The 21,130-nt window shown below is 27.9% G+C and overlaps 1 long non-coding RNA gene across 1 annotated transcript; it reads left to right on the plus strand.

The window, feature by feature from the left end:
• The first annotated feature begins 1,503 nt into the window (after positions 1–1,503).
• LOC147816077 (uncharacterized) lies at positions 1,504–18,428 on the plus strand. Its single transcript, XR_015431026.1, has 4 exons — positions 1,504–1,805; positions 9,765–9,837; positions 13,637–13,706; positions 18,121–18,428. It is a non-coding gene; the product is annotated as an uncharacterized LOC147816077 (long non-coding RNA).
• Positions 18,429–21,130: the final 2,702 nt, after the last annotated feature.

Here is a 21,130-nt window from a genome sequence, read left to right on the forward strand (position 1 = left end):
AAATTTGACAATTAGAGAATTTAGTTTTAAAAGTGAATTGTTTTGATAATAACATAATACATTGGTTTAAACCTAATAATAAGTAAGTAATAATAAGCAGGGTTTGAAAAAACCCAGGTATTTTATAAAAAACCCAACCTGCCTGGGTTTTATTGAAAAAACCCGTGGAAAATTGGGTTTTTTCATTTAGTGCTCATAAATTTTAAGTTTTACTGTGCAAATATTTTTATTAAAAAGTGTTGTATAAGCTTAAAAATAGAAATAAATCCAAAAAGTTATTTTAATTTTGTTATATGTATTTTATATTAAGTTTAAATAACGCATTATCACTAATACATATTTGAATCTTTATTGTAAGTACATAAAGTTTCACAATTTTTAGCTCAAGCATTATAAAACATAAATGCAGTAATAAAAAAGGAACAGGTTTATTAATCTTTTTGTTTTCACTCGCATTTAATATATTCATTAAACACACACATATATACATATTACCTAATATAAATTTATAATCAGTAAATAATTATAATCAGTAAAAACTAAAATTTCATCTGACTTTTGACTTTAGTAAAAAACTGAAATATTTAATGGTCTTCCATGTTTTTATAATATTAATAGAAAGTAATATTAAAATTACATATAAATTATAAAGACTATCAGTTACTCGTCCCATTTTTTTCAAATAATTAACCCTAAGAAAATGATTTCATTTTTAGATAAATAATTTTAAAAAGTTTTAGCATATTTTTTTAAAGTCAGAAAAAAAAAATTTTTAAATTTCTTATGTATCACTTAGTAAAAAAAATAAATTTTTTTTTCAATTTTCTTTTCAGTTTTTTTAAACATAGGAATTAATAATAATAACCTGTTTATTAATATATAAAACATGCAACTATAGTTGAAAATTTGATCTTTTCAGACTATATTACTTAAATTTCTATTTGATTTAATTTCATTAATATATTGGTTTTTGAAAAAACCCACTTAAACCCACTTTCTTTACTTTACAAATATTAAAAACTTAATCATATAAATCATGCAACTCTATTTGAAAAATTTATGCAGCACAAAAAATTATATAAAATTAAATGTGCATCAGTAAGTTTTAATAAAAAAAAAATTTTTTTGTTGAAAAAATTTAATTTATCGTTCCAAGTGGGTTTTTTCAAGGTGGACCCACCCAATAAAACCCGGGCGGGCTTTTTCAAAGTGGGCCCACTTAGCAAACCCTGATAATAAGTAATAATAAGTAAGCCACAAATAAGTTCATAAATAAATTTTCCTTTGTTTTCTATGCAAAAGTTCATCCAAGGGGAAAGAAGCTATAAAATCTGAAATATCTGACTAACAAAAACAGGGATAAAAGAAAAAAAACATTTAACGATATAAATTAAAATTAAAAGAACGAGATTTTGACGGAACATCAAAGATTAGTTGAGTTTTGAGAGCATAGTTTTAGTTTTTGATCTTGAGGCTTTTATATAAAAAAAAAGAACTGTTTCTTTATATAGCTTGATTACGTTGCAATACTTTTTAGTCTGCAATAAATTGTTTCTGAGGATACTATTTCTACTGCTAATTTTTTAAAGCCTACTATTTTTGCTGCCTACTATTTAAATCTGCTTACTATTTTTTACAATTAGCCGTACTCAATACGTAGTTTAACAGTGCCCTGAATAAATTTTTATTTTGATGTGATATTCGAAATTTTGAATATTCCTTTTTTTTTTTTTTGTATTTTACAGGACTAACTGCAGCCTCTATTTCTATGAAGGGAAAGAATTTGTGTGCTACACCATTTTCAGGTAAGAATTTTATTTTCATGCTTTAACGATTTTAAAATCTCTTTAAATTAAATAAAATGTTTTAATATTTCCTAGGTAATTGATGAAAATCTAATCACTTTATTAAACACAAATTTTATTATCCTGTTTAATAATTTTTAAACAAAATATTAAGAAAAAATACTATTCAAATTAATTAAGTTTTCACTTAACACTTTAAAAACAAAATCAAACTATTAATATTATTTATAAATGAAATCAGGTTAAAATAAGCATATTTCTTGTGCACATGTTAATTAGTATAAAATATAATCGAAAATAGACATTGTTTTTTATATACATAATAATAAACGCGGCTGTGTGTGTGTCTGTAATCACAATATATCGCCCCAGAAGCCTTGCCTAGGCACGAAACTCGGCACATAATTGTGTTTTGACATAATGAAGAAGTATTTTTTTTCTTTTTCAAAAATTTGGATTAGTTTTTTAGTTATCAGTCATTTTGTAAGAAAACATAAGCTTTTTCGTCTTCAAAGAGCCATATTCAAAAAACTATAAAATAATGCATATATCTTATAAATGTATGCTAATGCGAACCTTACAATTGAAATATTGATTTTCGACAACTTAAACCAATAATATACGAAGGAATTAATAATTTAATTGTAAGGTTCGCATTAGTTTACATTTATCAAAGTGGAGAAAAGTTTAACTTTCGTATTAAAAATGTGGCAACATATTCGATACGTAAATCGAACGCTTCGCTTTGATATATTTGTCGCTGTTCATTTTGATATGAAGACAAAATTGGAGGACAGGAACACTTTAATTGTCAACTAATCTTCAGATTTCCTGCTATGTTTTAAAAAACTTTATTAGTGAAAACCTTTAGCGTGGCGGACAGCTGGCCGCCTTAAGCGGCTAGTTTTAAATAAAAATAAATTGATCCTTTCGGCTTTCTCTATTTCTCGAATTAGGGTAATATATTATCATATATTTTTTTCCGGCTATGGAACTCAAAATAATAAAAATTCTCTAGACGGAGATTTAATAATGGTAATTAGTATTTGTGAAAATATTAATCAACGTGAAAGACTTTATTATTTTTTTGAAAATATTTATTGAATGTAAAGAAAGTATTGGAGTGGTATATCATTAGTGTATTCATAAACTGAAAATAACTCCTGTTATGCAAGTTTTCGACGATTGAAACTTTTATCTGGCTTTAACCTTCATGTCATAAAAATCCTTTTCCACAGGGCTCGAAAAAACTCAGAAATTTTACCCGTCCCCGAGTACGGCTTGTCCAACAATGTACCCGTCCTCCTTTGAAACCTACCCGTAGCTTCTAAATAAATAAAAATATAATTTTCTCCTACTTATTACAAACATTTATATAAATTGTACAATGAATTAGTAGTTACTAGGATTACAAGTACTTGGATTACATTATACAGTAATAAAAGAAATACTAGGTTACTAATAGTAACCTAGTATTTCTTTTGTGAAATAATTTATTTCTTTTATGAAATAATTAAAACGACAAAGGTCAAGTTATCTGGAATGTCAATTTATCCGAGGGTACTGCGCTTTTTAAATTAATCAAATATGACGTTTGTCAGTTCCACAATCAAGCCAATGATTTACAGAGGTTTCTGCACAAAAATGTGAAAGGGGTTTTCCATTTAGGTAGATGTTCATAATTGCGTTTAACGCTTCTTGTTTTTAAGACCTGCACAGATCAACTATTCTTTTGGTTACCGATTACGTGAGCATGCGCATTTGGTCTGACGAAGGAATTAACGGGATTTCTTGATTAGAGGGTCATTTTAGAAGTGAGGTGCTTGACTCTTGTAAGATAACAAAAATTGAAAATGTATCGCGAACATTAACGGGAAAATGGCTGTCCGTGCGGACGTCGGATTCGAGAAATTTGTTGTCCGCGGGGAATTTTTGACCGCCGAGGACGTGCGGTTTTTCGAGCCCTGCTTTTCGACTTTGTTTCCGACAATTGCCAAAAACCTAAAATTTTATTACAAAAAATAATTATTAGCTTTTCTATATATTAAGTTATTTTCTGCATATAGATAGAATTAAAAGTGGTCAATCAGTTATGTTATTTAATTATTTTGACATTAAAATTATTTTTTGTTTTCATAAAATGTTTGTGTCAAAATTCATAATCTATTGTTATATAAATTAAGTAATAATAAATAAATATGTGAAAAATTGCAATTTGTGCAATCTGTTAATTTGTTAAGTAAATGAAAATAAAAATTTAAAAGCAATCAAATTATATATAAAATAAAAAAACAATTTACGTTTTCTTTATGTGTAAAACCATTTTTCATTTACTCCCGTTTTAACTCTTTTTTCCCCAAAGCATCTGATCATAAAACAGTATTTTCAAGTACTTCTGTATTCCAAGTTTATTTTTCAGTTTTGAATTAAGAAGATTTTTTCAATTAAAATTCAGCCGCATGGACTAGAATGTTGATATAATTAAAAGTATTAAAACATACTAAAATAACCTATTTATATTTTATTCTAAAAACTGTACTAAATATCGGATGTAACTTAATTAAACATTTAAATAAAGTGATAAAATTTTTAAACTCGTTCAAACAAACATTTTTTGTAAACTGTAATTAATTTACTTATCAAGGTATATAATATTATAATCATGATTTATAGGCAGTGTTTAAAGAAAAAATAAAGAATAAATATCGCCCATAAGGACTTTTGTTTTAATGATCGGATTTCCAAGTACTAGTGATAATCTTAATAATTTCTAAGGGTGACCCCGCAGTGGACTGATCTTTAAGACACGGTTCCCAGCAGATCACCGAAGTCAAGCATCACTGGCTGCGGTCAGTGTGCGGGTGGGTGACCACTTGGATAAGTCTGCGTAGGGTCCGAGGGTGTGCGGTATGGATCCTCGTTAAACTGTTCTACCGTGAAGTGCTCTACTTCTCGAGCAGATCGTCGGGCTACCGAAGCAGGGGTGCCATCCCCTCTACAGAGGGTCAAAATTGGGATGGCATGTCTTCGGATCATCCTCAGAGATGCTTCCCAGATCGTCGTCAATAGCCCATTGTGCAACCAGCTGTAGTGCGACGTAAATAAACAACAATCCTAAGGGTGGCTTCAAATATGCTAATTAATGATTAAGTCACGCAAAAACGTACTTTCTCAGAATGTTGTTTTTTTTTTTTAACAAAACCCCGCTATAGTGAAGTCAAACCCCGCTATAGTGAACCTTCAAGGGACCGAAATTTCGGTTCACTATAACCGGGAGTTCACGTTTTTTGTAGGGACGTTAGTGTGTGTTTAATGAATATATTAAATGCGAGTGAAAACAAAACCACGTTTTTTGTAGTGAAGAATAATAATTGAAAAGTAATAACTTTTAAAAAATATAAAACAAAAATTAAAAATTAAAAAAATTATAATTTAAAATAAAAAAATTCAAAATAAAAAATAATATTTTTAAAAATTGCGTTTTTGTAGTGGAGAATAATAATTAAAAAAAAATTGAAAAACGAAAAACGTGGGGTGCATGAAATACATAACAGTATATATACACATACATATGCACATTTTCTCACTCATACACATGCACAGCCACATATACATCCACATGCATATGCATATACACAAACATATTCCACATCCACATTCAGATACGATTACAATTACAAATATACATACACATATTCTCAAGAGCACACATACACACACTAATATAACATTACTGTTATGTATTTCATGCGCCCACGTTTTTCGTTTTTCAAATTTTTTTTTAATTATTATTCTCCACTACAAAAACGTGGTTTTTGAAAATATTATTTTTTATTTTGAATTTTTTTTTATTATTACTCTTCGTCTTACGTACAAAAAAAAATTAGTAATCTGTGGCTGAAGCAGGGAAAATTTGTCCATACATCTGCCTGCGTTGACCTTTGTTTAGGGATGGAAAAGTGAGATAAAGTGAAGCAAACAAGAAAAAATGCTTATAACTACATTTCACTCAATTGATGGTTTTAAGAATCAGTATAGGTATTTATTGTGAAGTAGACATTTCAAAATTATTAAACAAAATCAGTCGAAAACAGAAAAAAGTTCATAATATCCAACTTCCTCACTTTTTTAGTTCACTATATCCGCAAAAAATAACATTATACGTGTATAGCAAAAACGGGACCGAACATTTCGTTCACTATATCCAGGAGTTCACTATAAACCGTGTTCACTATAGCGGAGTTTGACTGTATTTGGATTCTCAACATTCAAAATATAAGAGATTGACACAACCTCAAAATTGTGCCCTTAGTAGTTTAGACAGGAGAATGGATGAAAGTTTTGACCCCCTTAATGTTAATTTCACTTTTTTCGTTTTTAGTCATATATTTTAAAAAAAATTGAGCAATTTTAAAAAAAAATGCACCCTTATATTAGGGGAGCACAACCTTTTTGAGTGAAGGGCCACATGCGCTGTAGATTAAGCAATGAACGGCAGCATGCTCACGTTTTTAGGCAGACATGTTGAGAGCAATTATAGGTAGTAATTGTTATATAAGCGTCATTGTTCTAGGCACATAATTCTTTTTATCAGTTAACCTTGTAATATGTTAGCATAAAATTAAACTTTCAAATGTTTGAAATGAACGACAAAACTTATTACTTAGGGGAAAAAAAACAGAATCAGAAAATCAGAATAAGTTTATCAGGAAAAAAAAAATTCAGATAAATTAAAATAAATAAAAACAGTGGGAACATTCGTGTTTTTTTTTATCTTACTACAATACATAAGTCTATTTAAATACAAATTTTAATATTAAAAAATTTTAATGATCATAGAATTAAATTTTCTTAAAGATATTCTGTTTAGTTAAATATTTAACTTACATTTATTTTATTAAGTTTAAAGAAAGTTTGTGAGATTAAAAATTATTAAAATGAAAACAAAGCCCTTTCAGCGCAAAATAAGATTCAACATTTCGTATGGAATATACTCCATCTTTAAAACATTAATTTTAAATAAATTATAAGAGGCAGGGGCGGAGAGAAAAAAGAAGAAGAAAGAAAACATTTATTTCAAGGAAATGATTTTCTTTAATAATGAAAAACTATTTAGATACTATTTCAAATATTGTGATAATTTTATATACTTAATCATCTGACCTGCTCCACTTTTCATCCTGAAAAACAGTCTTTTTACAGAAGCTATTGTTGTGGGCTGTATTAAACTTGGACAGATAACTTAATCAGTTTTGAAAATTTGTCCCAGATGGTGTTTTTTTCCTTATTTTAAGCCCCGTGAATACGAATAGCGATGTTCGATTTTTAAATCGCTTGAACACGAATTGTTATGAGTGATTTTAAAATTGCGTGAATAAAAACCGCAATATGTGGTTTTTAAATCGCGTGAATACGAATTGAGATCGATTTTTCAAGACTCACAATGAATGATTTTTAAAAAGGTGATATATATATATATATCACCTTTTATAAAGGTATATAGGTATATGTATATATATATATATATATATATATATATATATATATATATATATATATATATATATATATATATATATATATATATATATATATATATATATATATATATATATATATATATATATATATATATATATATATATATATATATATATATATATATATATATATATATATATATATATATATATATATATATATATATATATCTGATATGATACTCTCTTTTTAAACAGAGCTCGTAAGGCCCTTAAGATACTGAAATGGGGGCACGAAAACTTAAAAGATTTTTTTTTCCTAATGCCCGCCTGTGTTAACATCCGTCAATTCAGGCATCTACAGGGCGACAGATATCTGTGTGGCCTAAGGATTCCTAACGAGCATCAAACATTCTCAAAATTAAGTGTTCATTCACTGGAAAATTTAGTGTTTATTCAATTTAAGAACTGTTCCTTCACTTGGTTATCTTACTACTTATTATTTAAACCAACAAAAGCTTAAAACAATATTATGTAAGTTATCTAAATTTTTTTTACATAATTTGCATTTAATAACAAATATGTCGACATGCATTTAATAACAGATTCGTCATTTAGCTAAAATTACAAATTTTGAAATTTTTATGATTTTTTTTTAAAGACAAGCTAAGCTTAAGTATTCCTTCACTGGTTAGTTTACCCTATAAGATTTTGAGAAATTTGCGATGTTGTGAGAGATGCTTAAAAATGCTGACTACGTATTTTTATTAATATTTATAAAATATATATTCAAGAAATTGATGAATATTTTATTCCAAATTTATTCATTCGTATGTATATTATTGAAATTTTATCAGTTATTGAGAAAAAAAAACTAAAAAATAAAAAATAATCACATTAAAGAAGCACAATCTGTTGTATAATCATATTCTATCAGAAGCATGCTTTTATAAAACTCCACATTCTCTGAATAAAATGTATTTTATTCAATAAAATGTTTTATTCAAATTTCTTTACTAAATTGCAAATAGAATTTTAGACGACTAAAAAAGAAACATCGTATTTTATAGCTTAAGAAAATAAAAATGAAAAGATAAGCAAACGATTATTAGCGAAAAAAATATGAATGAAATTTTATGCTAGTTCCTCGCAAGTTTATCACATTTTAATATTAATCGCTCCATTTAATCATTTCTTCATTGTCGCCAAATTATTTTTTTTTAAATAATTAATTTTAATTTTTCTCAGCTTCTAATAAATAAAAACAGTTGAAACTTTAGATTTTTCAATTGAAAAATATGTAGATTAATATGGTATAAAAAAATTCATACCTTATAATTCAAAAATTTTTCATCCTTAATTTAATTAAATAATAAAAAATAATTAACAATTATTAAAAATTACTTTTTTCGTGAAATTATCTTTGGGTAAATGAGTTTTATGACTGGGTGAAATTTTCTTTGAATTGCTTTATTAGTTTTTAAAATATGACTAAAAACGTAAAAAGTGAAATTAACATTAAGGGGTACGAACTTTGGATCGCTCTCCTGGCCAAACTATGGGGACCATATTTCCCAGATTGCGGCTACCCCCTATATTTTGAAGGTTAAGAATCCAAATATGTAAGAAAAAATATATGTTTATTCAGAGAAAGTACGTTTTTTTATCTGATTTTGTAACTTAATTAATAGTTAGCACTAATTAATTAGCATATTTGAGGTCACCCCCAGGAACCATTAAGATTGACTTTTCGTTCGTGAAAATCCGATCATTAGAACGAAAGTTATTCAGGGTGATATCTTTTTTTTTTTTTTGCGGACTGTACATCACTTCTAATGTAAAAATTGAATGTTGCATTTTATTTGACAATTAGAAAATTTAGTTTTAAAAGTGAATTGTTTTGATTATTACGTAATACATTGGTTTCAACCTAAAGTTTAAAGAACACAAATAAGTTCATAAATGACTTTTCCTTTGCTTTCTATGGAAAAGTTTTTCCAAATGGAAAGGAGTTATAAATATTATAAAATATCTGGATAACAAAAGCATGAATAAATGAAACAAAACATTTAACGCTATAATTTAAAATTGAAAGCACGAGATTTTAATGGAGCAATAGAGAGCAGTTGATTTTTTAGAGAATAGTTTTAGCTTTTGATTTTGAGGTTTTTATTAAAAAAAAATTTTAAAAAATAATTGTTTCTTTATATAACTTGATACGTTACAAAATACTATTTAGTCTACTATAATTTGTTTTTGAGGATACTATTTCTGCTGCTATTTTTAGTTACTATTTTTTACAGTTAGCCACATGTGACATATTCAATACATAGTTTTTAACAGTGCCCTGAATAAATTTTTATTTTAATGTGATATTTGAAATTTTGAATATTCTTTTTTTTTTGTATTTTACAGGATTATGTATGATTTTGTATTTTACAGGACAGGATTATTTTACAGGATTTTTTGTATTTTACAGGATATTTTTGTATTAACTGCAGCCTCTATGTTTCTATGAAGGAGAAGAATTTGTATACAACACCACTTTTCTGGTAAGAATTTTATTTTCATGCTTTAACCATCTTAAAATCTCTTTAAATTGAATAAAATGTTTTAATATTTCCTAGGTTATTTATGAAATTTTAATCACTTTATTAGAAACAAATTTTATTATCCAGTTTAATAATTTTTAAACAGTAAGTGAAAATAAAAGTACAAAAGCAATCATATTGTAAAAAAACGATTAACAATCATCATTTTCATTATTATGTGTGAAACCATTTTTCAGTTACTCTTATTTTAACTCTTTTCCCCAAAGCATATGACCATAAAACACTATTATCATAAAACACTGTATTCGAAGTTTACTTTTCAGTTTTGAATTAATAAGATCGAAATATTCTTTTAATTGAAACTGAGTTGCACGGACTAGAATGTAGATATATTAAAACATACTAAAATAACCTGTTTATATATACAGGGTTATTCATAATTCCCTCTGGGGTTTCGAAGCGTTATATTTAAAAAACGAAGATGAATGTGGCAAAAAAGAATATATGTAATTATTCCGAAAGTATTCAAGTTTTAATTTAAGCAGTTGCCGGTAGATGGCAGTAGCATGTACCACTGAAGCCAGTTGTAGTAAAGAAAAATGGCGTTTACAGGCGGAGGGAATTATGAATAACCCTGTATTTTATTCTAAATAACGAATATAATTTAATTGAACATTTGAATTAAGTGGTAGAATTTTTAACGAATATTTATGTTTTTACGAAATTTAAACAAATATTTATGTTTTTTGTAAACTATAATTAATTAACTTATCAAGGAATATATTATATTCATAATTTATGGTAGTGTTCAAGTACAAAAGAAAAAAAAAATAAATAAATACTCATAATGCTATGAGATTTCACTCGACTATTGAACGCTGTCATAAATTTAGTTACACGTACCACATACGTGGATGTTCTTGACTATATTATTTTTAAATATTAAATAAAATTTGTGATCGTCTTATTACGATTACTGGTAACCTATTGCTCAAATGCTTTTTCTTTCTGGATTGACTCCGTGAAACGCCACAACATTCCAAATCATGGGTCTCCAATGATGTTTGTCGTCGGATTGATTCTCATATCCTGCCTATGTACGAGTTTCAAAATACTTTTCCTTCTTCAGCATTCTTATTTATATTGAAATCACCGGTAAAACCAGTCATTATACGTTAATAATAAAAAGAATATAAAAATATTTTAAATTATTACTATGCAAATGCATTAAAAATGTCTGCTAGTGAAAATAAAAACAACAGCGGTCGCCATGGTAACGCATGCGCACTGTTTACTCTTGAACACAGTTGAAAAGTGTGTGGACGCCATCAAATTCAAAACAAGACCCATTTTGCCAATGGGTGAAAATGGATATCACCCTATATGATTTCCTTTCTTATATGATCGGATTTCCAAGTATTAGTCTCAATAATTACTAAGGGTGACCTCAAATATACTACGTATTAAGTAAGTTACGAAATGGGACACAAAATCGTACTTTCTCTGAATATATATATATTTTTTTTCATATTTGGATTTAAAATATGGAAATTGTGACCTTAATTGTTCAGACTGGAGAGCGGATGAAAGTTTTGACCCTTTAATGTTAATTTTACTTTTTACGTTTTTAGTCATATCTTTAAAACTAATTAAGCATTTTTTTGTTTAAAAATGCACCCATTTATGAAACGTAATCTCTTAATTACCTGCCCGTGCGTGTTTTTGCCACTAACTGTTTTATTAACTATATAATTGTATTTTTACATTTTCAAAATCTTATTCTCTACACTACTGCCTATATAATATACCAATAAATTGTTTTAGTAATTTAATTTAGGTTTTTCTTTAAATCAGTGGTTCCTGAACTTTTTTGTCTCTTAGACCCCTTGCCATGGTTTTCAGTTTTGGGTAGACCCTCTGCTTACCTGATATTGATCTTTTGTAAATTCATCAACTTCAAATGTATTTTTGACAGCTGGTATAGTGCGACTCACTGTAAAAAATTTAAATTTCTAACTGTAGTGAAGTGTACTGTGAAACACCTAGGAAAAAAAACACATGTTCATTTTATACATTTATTAATTAAATTCAAACTAATTTAATTTAATTAATTTGTAAATGGAATAAAATAGTGCACTATAAAACCCGTACTCCGTTACTAATATTATAATAGCGGAAATAAGTTTGTATACAAAACCATAGTAGTGGTCTGTATATAAACCTCCTGGTCTGTCTGTATATTACGTTTTCACGTAAAAACTAAGCAACAAATCTCCGCGACCTTGTACACAGATAAAATTGGAGGTTTAGCTAGCTACAGAGTTGACACACTTGCTAGGCTACAATTTACAGCGAAAAAATACTATTTTGTTACAAAATAAAACCTAACACGCAAAGAAAATAAAAACGTAAGCTGGCGGAGCTGCAGGCATTTGCTAGTCTATATTATATAAAACGCTAATACGTATGTATCAATAAAATCGATGATATTTCTTTTCTCGCGTTGGCAACAGTTTTCATTTTTAATTGATAGGCTTCGGCGCGCAAGAGCACGTAGTGAGCATCATAGTGGTGGTACTTATTCCTCTTGGCCCAGAACAAGGCTAGATCAAGTCCAGGAGGCCGTTCACCGACAAAAAATCAAACATCATCTGCGGATCCTCCAAAATAATATATAATCCAAAATAGTATCGTGATAAAATAATCAAATTTATCTTATTTTAGCATACATTGTAAAACCATATTTTATGGTTCTTAGCGTTTCGGTTAAAATTATTGAGTTCTTTGGTGCTAACACAGTGCCAGGAACATGGTAAATTTTACCATATTCTGAATTATTCCAAATTATCTGAAATTATTCCAAACACCTTCGAACTTCAATCAAACAGGTTTTAATGTTTCTTCTTCACTAGAGATTTGATTTCAAAATATACCAGCACCCTTAGTGATGGTGTGCTTTTTACAGTAGTTTGATCCGAGAATTTCTACAATCAGGACCGGATTACCCATTAGTCCATGGCCTGGGGCCCCAATGATTAAGGGCCCCATTAAAAAAAAAAATTTTAAATAATTTTTAAAAAATTAAGAAAAACAATGATTTTCTCAAAAAATATCAATTTCAAATATATATTAATAAAATACGATAATTTTTTCAGTTCTAACTTAACAAAATAAAGTAAAATTTAATTTATCATTATTTATTTTAATTTTAAATAGGCTTTCTTAAATGAAAAAATATAAATGCTTTTATATTTTTTCATTTAAGAAAGCGTATTCAAATATAAATGCTTTTATGTTTGAATAAATAAAAATATACAAGAAAAAAAATTTAATCTAAGGGCCTCAAAAATTTGTATGGCCTAGGGCCCCGCTTACGCTTAATCCGGCCCTGTCTACAATGAAGACAGGGATAACTATTCCAAGGTTCGGAACTCCTGACAGCTATTTCCAACTTTTTTGAAAAACATGTAGTTTTTTTTTTTAATAATTTTTGTAGAAATTTTTTTTTCTTCGAGAATTTGTTTATAAGCTGTTAAAACTAGAGTTTTGAATTGAGGGTCTCTTTATGACTGTTTTTGGCCCTCAATAAAATTTGTCCCGGGATCCATAAACAGGGTTCGACTTTGCGTAATTGTGGCCCTATTGGATACTATTTAGTCTGATATTTCCAGCTACTATTTTTTTACAGTTAGTCACATATGTAGTATACCAGTGTCCTAAATAAACTTTTATTTTGTTGTGTTAGTTGAAATTTTGAGTATTTCATTTAAAAATTTCTTTTTTTCTTTGCATTTCACAGGATTAACTGCAGCCTTTATAGCTATGAAGGGGAATTGTAGGTTTTGCGTCATTTTTCTTAAATGGATCTGGTAAGAATTTCATTTAATGCTTTAACCGTTTGAAAATCTCTTTAAAAGTGAATAAAATGTTTTTTTGTTTTAATATTTCCTATGTAATTGTCTGATAGCTTTTTTGGGCAATTAAGTGAAAATTTAATGATTTTGTTTAAAGACTGCTCCACAATCTTGAACACGCCCAATTCATTCTGGAAAACAGTCTTTCTACAGAAGCTATTGTTCTCTGCTATATTAAACTTGGGCAGATAACTTTATCAGTTTTGGAAATTTGTCCCAAATGGTGCTCTTCCTTTACTGAGTTTTAAATCTCGTAAAAAAGAATGACGATGTGTGATTTTGAAATCGCGTGAATACGAATCGAAATTGATATTATAAATTGCGAGAAGACTCACAAAGTCTGATTTTTAAAACGCGTGAATATGAATCGCAATGGGGTATTTAAATCGTGTGAGTACGAATCGTGGTGTATAATTTTTGAATTACGAGAAGTGTAACAGCGTATGATTTTTTAAACGCCAGAATACAAATCGGGATATGCGAATTTAAATCTCATGAATACGAATCGCGATGGATGATTTTTAAATCTCGTTAATGTCAATACGGAACGTGATTTTTAGCGAATCACGATGTGTGATTTTTAAATTGCGAGAAGAATAAAAACGTATGATTTTTAAAACGCGTAAGTACGAATAGCGATGTATGATTTTTAAATCATGTGACTATAAATAGCTTGATTTGCTACAAAATCGGCACAAATAAACCACGTCATAATTGATTATCCTAATGAGCGATTCGTAATAATATCGCTCAAAAAATATCAAAATTTTAAAAATCTCGTGGAAAATGAGTAATTTAAATTTGCTAAAAAATTTGCGCAAATAAAGAGCGTCAAAAACGAATTTATTTAAATGCCCCATTCCAAAAGTTCAAGACGTAAAATATCTTTAAAAAAAATCGTAATTTCAGAAACTACATGAAAGCATTGAATTTACGATAAATTTGGCACATATGGAGAGCGACAACTGGAATTCAAAATTCGTTCGTGTATTGTAATAATGTCGTGTTAAAAATATGGTATTTTCAAAACTATGCGTAAATCCGTTGTGATAATCATGGAAAAAAAGGGATCGAAAACCTACATTGGTTGAGATTGGGTGTGTCAAAAACTTAAACGAACTATCTCATTTTTTTTTTATCTTCAAAAAAAAAAAAAAAAAGGAGAGAGAAAAAAAAATTTGTTTCATTTCATTTCTTAAAATTACATACGGTTGCTGCTCAGCCCGCATGTGGCCCGTGTGCAGTAAAGGTGTGTATCCCTATATTTATGAAACTTTATCTCATAATTGTGTGTTTTCGTAGCTAACTATTTTGCAAACTATTAAATTATATTTTTTACATTTTTCAAAATCTTATTCTCTACATAATCAAGTAGATTATATTTTCCATATTATCCTAATCAATTGTTTTAGTAAGTAAATTTAGGTTTTTCTTTAAATTAAACGTTCATTTTTAAATTATTCTATTTTATAACAGTCGTATTAACAGCCGACCCAATTTTTGGGTTTACGACTATTAATGTTCAACTCCGTTTGAAATTTTGAACCAAATCCAGAAGACGAGGGAGCTCCTGGATCGAGTATTGGGAGAAACATGCTTTCGTGGAGGACTTTGTTGATGGAGCTAACCTGCATTTGCGTTACATAGAGAGGAAAACCATCAAAACTCCCCCCCCCCCTCATCGTTTAGCCTGGCGGCACAGGGACTCGTCGGCACTGTGGTCGATGTAGGCAAATTTCGAGTTGTTATACTCTCGCTTTTGAACTCTTACACTTCCCTACAGCACTTAGCTTCTTATACGAAAAGTTAAAACAATAATTGCTTTTTTATTATTACTACTACTTTTTATTCTAACTATTATAACTAAAACACTTTTTTTCAAGTAAAATGTATTCATTTTACGATATATTCCTCACTCGAACGCAATCCAGAAGACAAGGGAACTCTTGGATCAAGTATCGGGCGAAATTTCACTTCAGTGGAACTAACCTGCATTTGCGTTACAAGGAAAGGAAAACCATGAAAAATTATCTCGATTCGCTCGACGGCACAAGGACTCTACGAATTATAAGCTATTATTCTTTCAAATTAGGAGCCAAAATTTTACATAAAACTTACGTGTAAACTTATTTAAATTCAATATACTTTGTTGCTAAGTTGATAATACCAAGACTCTAAAGTGGACAAATGAAAAATTACATTTAACTTCAAAAAATATGAAGATGTCAATAAAAATCGACATGTTTTGGGCCCTCGAAAATTCATGTCACTAGTCATTTACGTTAAGCAAGTTCTGAGATTGCCAGTGTTTAAAGCAAATGTTTAGCGTTCTCAAATATAGGCACCCATTTTCAAGACCAGCCAGATTTGAATGAGAAAAATAAGAGTGATTTGAAACAAAAAATGTTTAGTTGCGAATGGAGGGCTTTTTGGTGGAACTAACCTGCATTTGCGTTACATGGAGAGGAAAGCCACTATTTTTTTTTTTTTTTTGAATTATTGTCAAGTTTTTATTAAAAGAAAGCTTAGAATTATTGCTAGTTAGTTGAAAATTAAACCTTATGAAGAAATTAGATACATTCTGCTGCTTTAGAATTACTTGATGCAAAACAGCTGACTATTTAGTAAGCATTTCTATTTCTTCGAAAAAATGATTATAAATTATTGATTATCTTTTTATTGTTTCCTATTAGAGTAATGAAAAGTAAATGCATATATGCGCAACTCAAAAAAAAAAGGAAAAAAGAAACTACAACAGATTACTTTGCTTTTTAAAGGGAGAAAAAATTAATGAGTTGCAATTATATCTTGACGTTCAAACTTATTCTCTCCCGCTATCTTTAAGAAAGTTGCCTTTTTTTTTAAAAAAAAAAATGAAGTTTTTTAATTTTTATTTAAAGAACCTTGTAATATTATTTTTCAACTTTAGCACAATTCACAAAGTATTTTTATAGCAGTAAAATGGTCGGTAGGACTTATTTTGTTTAACAGCAAATACTAAAAATGGAAAATTGTAAAAAAATTTCCACAACCGTGCTAATTTTAGAATTGTCATATCAAAAATTCTTTCTTTTTCTAAGTTTAGGTTTTTCTTAATAATCATATAAAGTATATACATTTTTGAATTTTAAATTATTTTATAGCTGTAATATCATGTTCAGAAAATAGTTTTAATATACGTTTTCTTTCATAAATTTTAAATAGAAATTGTTTTTATTTCGCAGTAAGGAGTTAATTCATTAATGTTTATCGTGCTTTCATTAATGTTCATCGTGTTATCATTAATGTTCAATTATACCGCGACAATGATTTTTTTTAACTCCAGAATTGAAATAATTTTGGACGATTTACTGCTTGAAACAATTTAACTTATTAAAATTATTAGAAATCGAATTTATTTCTTTACTTTGTTAAGACGACAGGAAAGATAGAGGAAGGCAGTAAGAATTAATCATATAACTTGCGTAATTTTAAGTAAAAAATATTTAAAAAAATTAATGGGTGTATAATATAAACTCTATCATAATATGTCCTAAGTATATCTTAAAACATATCTAAATTAGATTTTGAATCGAAGAATAAAAAATCTATTCAAAATTTTCGAATCGGGGGAAGATGTCAAGTTGTTCGAAATAATTAAACCTTTTAACTATTTAACATTGTATCGAGGGAAGATTTATATCATTGTTTCATTCGACTTTTCAAATTTCAATTGCTGACGGAATTGTTTAACTTGCCAGCTGTCAAATAAAACAATAAAATATAATTAAGTAAATTGCACTATTTTGATTTTTTAGAAAGTTGCGACGAATTACAAATCATTAATTTTTCAAATTAAAACCCAAAACTATTATCTTACTTAAAATTTATTTTAATATCATTGTGAACTTATTTTAATTCAATATACTTTGTTACGAAGTGTATAATGCCAAGACCCTGAAATAAATTTTTAGGTTTGTATTGTATTAAGTTTTGTATTATTGCAATTAATTTTGGCAAAATATTAGTCTAATTTTTCTTTTCATTTTTTAGTTTAGTTATAATGTTTTTCTTATTTATTTTATTTCATTTATTTATTTTATTTTATTTCATTTATATATTTTATTTTATTTAGTTATTTATTTCTGTTTATAGATTTATTAATTTTGCTTAAATACTAGAATTAGATTTTTCTTTTTTTTATATTATTTAGTTTTCATTTTTGTGATTTTTGAAAGTTTATACAATTTTGCTTAGTTTATTATTAATTTGTTGTTATTATTTAATGGCTCTATCACACGAAACCAAGAAGCGGAGGTCTTTGTTATCATTCTATAATTGTAAAAAATGTGTTATGAAGAGGTAATAATAATGTACTTTCTATTTACAGTGTATACAACAAGGGATCGGGGGTGCCCCAGACTTGCCAGCCGAATTAAACAACGCTCTTCAACCTCATTTCGGAGGATTTCATAATGATCTGGGATCTACAGGAAGTCGTTATACAGACTACAAAAAGAATTAACTTTTCCGTATCAGTTTAAGAAGCGACTATCTGTTAAAATGGTGTAACTCAAGAGAATTGATTATTCCCTGTACCGAATATCTTGGTTCTAATTCTGCAGTTAAAACAAAGTATTCATTGTAATTAATATTAATGCAGGTTATTCATATACTGGTGGATGTAAGTAAAATAATATTTGGTGTTGGTGTCTTTATTTACTTCCGAAACATAAATTTTAAAATCGAATCTAGTCCTCACACATACATTTTAAATATAAAGAAAGTCATTTATGTATTCTAAATATTTTTACTCATATTGACCTTTACCAGGACAAACACAAAATGCTGCGCTGGAGATAAGGTGGTAAACTGTTATAACGTGTTTTCTTAGCATTTCTACACATTCAAATAATTAAAGTCGAAAAAGTTATTTTTAATTTACCCATACAGTTTTATAAAGAACATGCTCATATTATAGTCTTTTAATTTGCTTGGTATGAGCTATCACGTGATACTATCCATCAGGGTAAGTAATTTACAATAGGTAATTACACTAATATTATAAAGGAAACTTTTTTTTTTTACTTTTGCGGGAAAGGGGTGCGTGCTTCAAAAATGATATACTATATGATACGGATGCAAAACAAGTGACTCACCAGCTGGCGCAAGTTGTTTACCCCTGTCGTCGTATAGTGATGTGCTACCCGCGGTAACCCCAGATTGTAATAAAAAACTTAGATTTTTTTTTTAAAGTAAAGTACTGATATTTTTAAGTAGTGCACTGAAGTTTTAGAATCGTCTAATCTACAATGAAGTTTTTCGATCACTTTTCTCAATATTTTTAACGCAGCAAAAGAATAACGTAATACTTTCGAATTAATGTAATGCCTTTTAAAGTTCTACGATACCTTTTCATAGTTAATGTAAGTTGCTTTTAGAACTTGCTGGTTTACTACGCGTTTCCTAAAATCCCAATCTTTTAAATACGATATTATAACTACTCGCAAATTTCGAAGCGAGTACTTTTGATGTGCTTAAGTGTCAATTTTATCGTAAATCCAAGTTTTTTTATTTTCTTTAATTTTTTTTTATCCTGTTTCATATTCTGTACTCAAATGTGCGACTTTATTTTTGCTAATATTATAGCAAATCTAAAAGGTTTATTTATTTAACAGATATTGCTGTTCTTTTTACCAGGGCTTCATAGATCCATGTTTTTTTTATTATTTTTTTTATTAGCCCATTTGATTCATGACTGTTCTCATTCGCTTAAACGAGAAAAAATCAAAAGGACACAGTATTTCACTTGTATGCATAGCAATATAAACTGCTTAATAAGTGCAAGCACAAAATTATATAATTGCTTTTAAAGAGGAGAAAAACGTTCGCTAATTCTCTTTTTCACAGCGAAAATTTAAAACATTTCACTATGACAGACTTCCTAATATGTAAAAGAAACTAGCAAATTATTTTTAAAAATAGTTAAAAACATATGATAAATTCAAAATAACTTATACATAAAATTGCAATATATATATTATATGCATAAAATTGTTTTGTTTTTTTATTAATTGAAGATTTGTTAACTATTTATAATCATTCCTTTCATTTTAATTTATGTAATTTATTTTGAATTAGCTTAATATCAATTAATAAGGAATTAATAATTAAGATGGAAAGGAGAAAAGTAGAAAAAGTGCGAAATCAGAACATGGTATGCACTTACCACATTGAAATGAAATTTATCTTATAGATATGAGAAAAGAGCTCACAGTGAATTAAAAAATCTTATAAAATAAAATTTTATTGTAATTCATATTAGTAGGGATACAACAGCCTTTTTTGACTGATGGCAATTATGGTTATTTTAAATTAAACAACAATGTTTCAGACACAATGCTTTTTTTTATCAGTCAACTAAGAAACATATTTGCATAAAATTAAAATTCTTTTAAACAAATATATTCAAAGCCGAGGAATACCACAATCTCACTTTGAAAAGATGAGGTAAGTATTAAATCAAAAAATAGATTTGAAAAAAAAATATATGAAGATTGGGGAAACGTGATGATTTTTTTTAAAAAATCACATCACGTAATACAAAAGTGCATTTTAAAATTAATTAATCAAAATGCTCTTGAATTGAAGTAAAAAATAAAGGATTGTTTTATTGGTCAAATCTTATTAGTCAATTAAATAGTTTATCAATATTTTGGCAAATCTTATTAGCCAATTAAATATTTTAATTCGAGAAATTAAATTTTTCGCATTTAAAGAAAGTTTCTTCCTTTTAATAGCATAGAAATTATAAATAATAATCACTACTAAATAATAATAATCCAAGAACCTTGTTTACTCAGCTCGCTATTGACATATAAAAACGCAATCTTTAAATAATCCCAATCCTTTAAATAACCCCAATGTAGGGGACGACACTTCCCGTGTCCCTTACCTTCTGACCCTCAGGTCAGGGGTCAATCAAATGCGTGGGAGGGGAATCAGGATCCTGACAGCTTCTAATATAGAAAAAACAAATCAGAGACACGTTTCTTTTACGTAAAAAAAGATTTATGAAGCAGCATTTGTGCATCCGAAGTGAGTCAGTAATGTTTTTACTAAAACGCAAAAGATATCAATTTAGTATTGAACGATTATTTCTTTCAAAAGAAATATCTTCTCAAAGTAAATAAAAAACAATATTTTTTTAACTGAATACTAAAAAATACTTCTGTAACTAACAAAGCTTTTAATACAAAGATCAGTTGTAGATATTTCTATGAATAAAAATTGTGATAACTTTCAGTTCTCGAACTATCACAAATATAATTTCAAATTAAAGTGAAAATTGACGTAATTTTATCTAGCAAAACACGTAGTTTAGATCATCACACGGAGAG

The sequence above is a fragment of the Parasteatoda tepidariorum genome, chromosome 2, assembly GCF_982258835.1.
Source record: "Parasteatoda tepidariorum strain Cologne lab strain chromosome 2, Ptep-v5.0, whole genome shotgun sequence".
In the NCBI taxonomy this organism is placed as follows: Eukaryota; Metazoa; Arthropoda; class Arachnida; order Araneae; family Theridiidae; genus Parasteatoda; species Parasteatoda tepidariorum.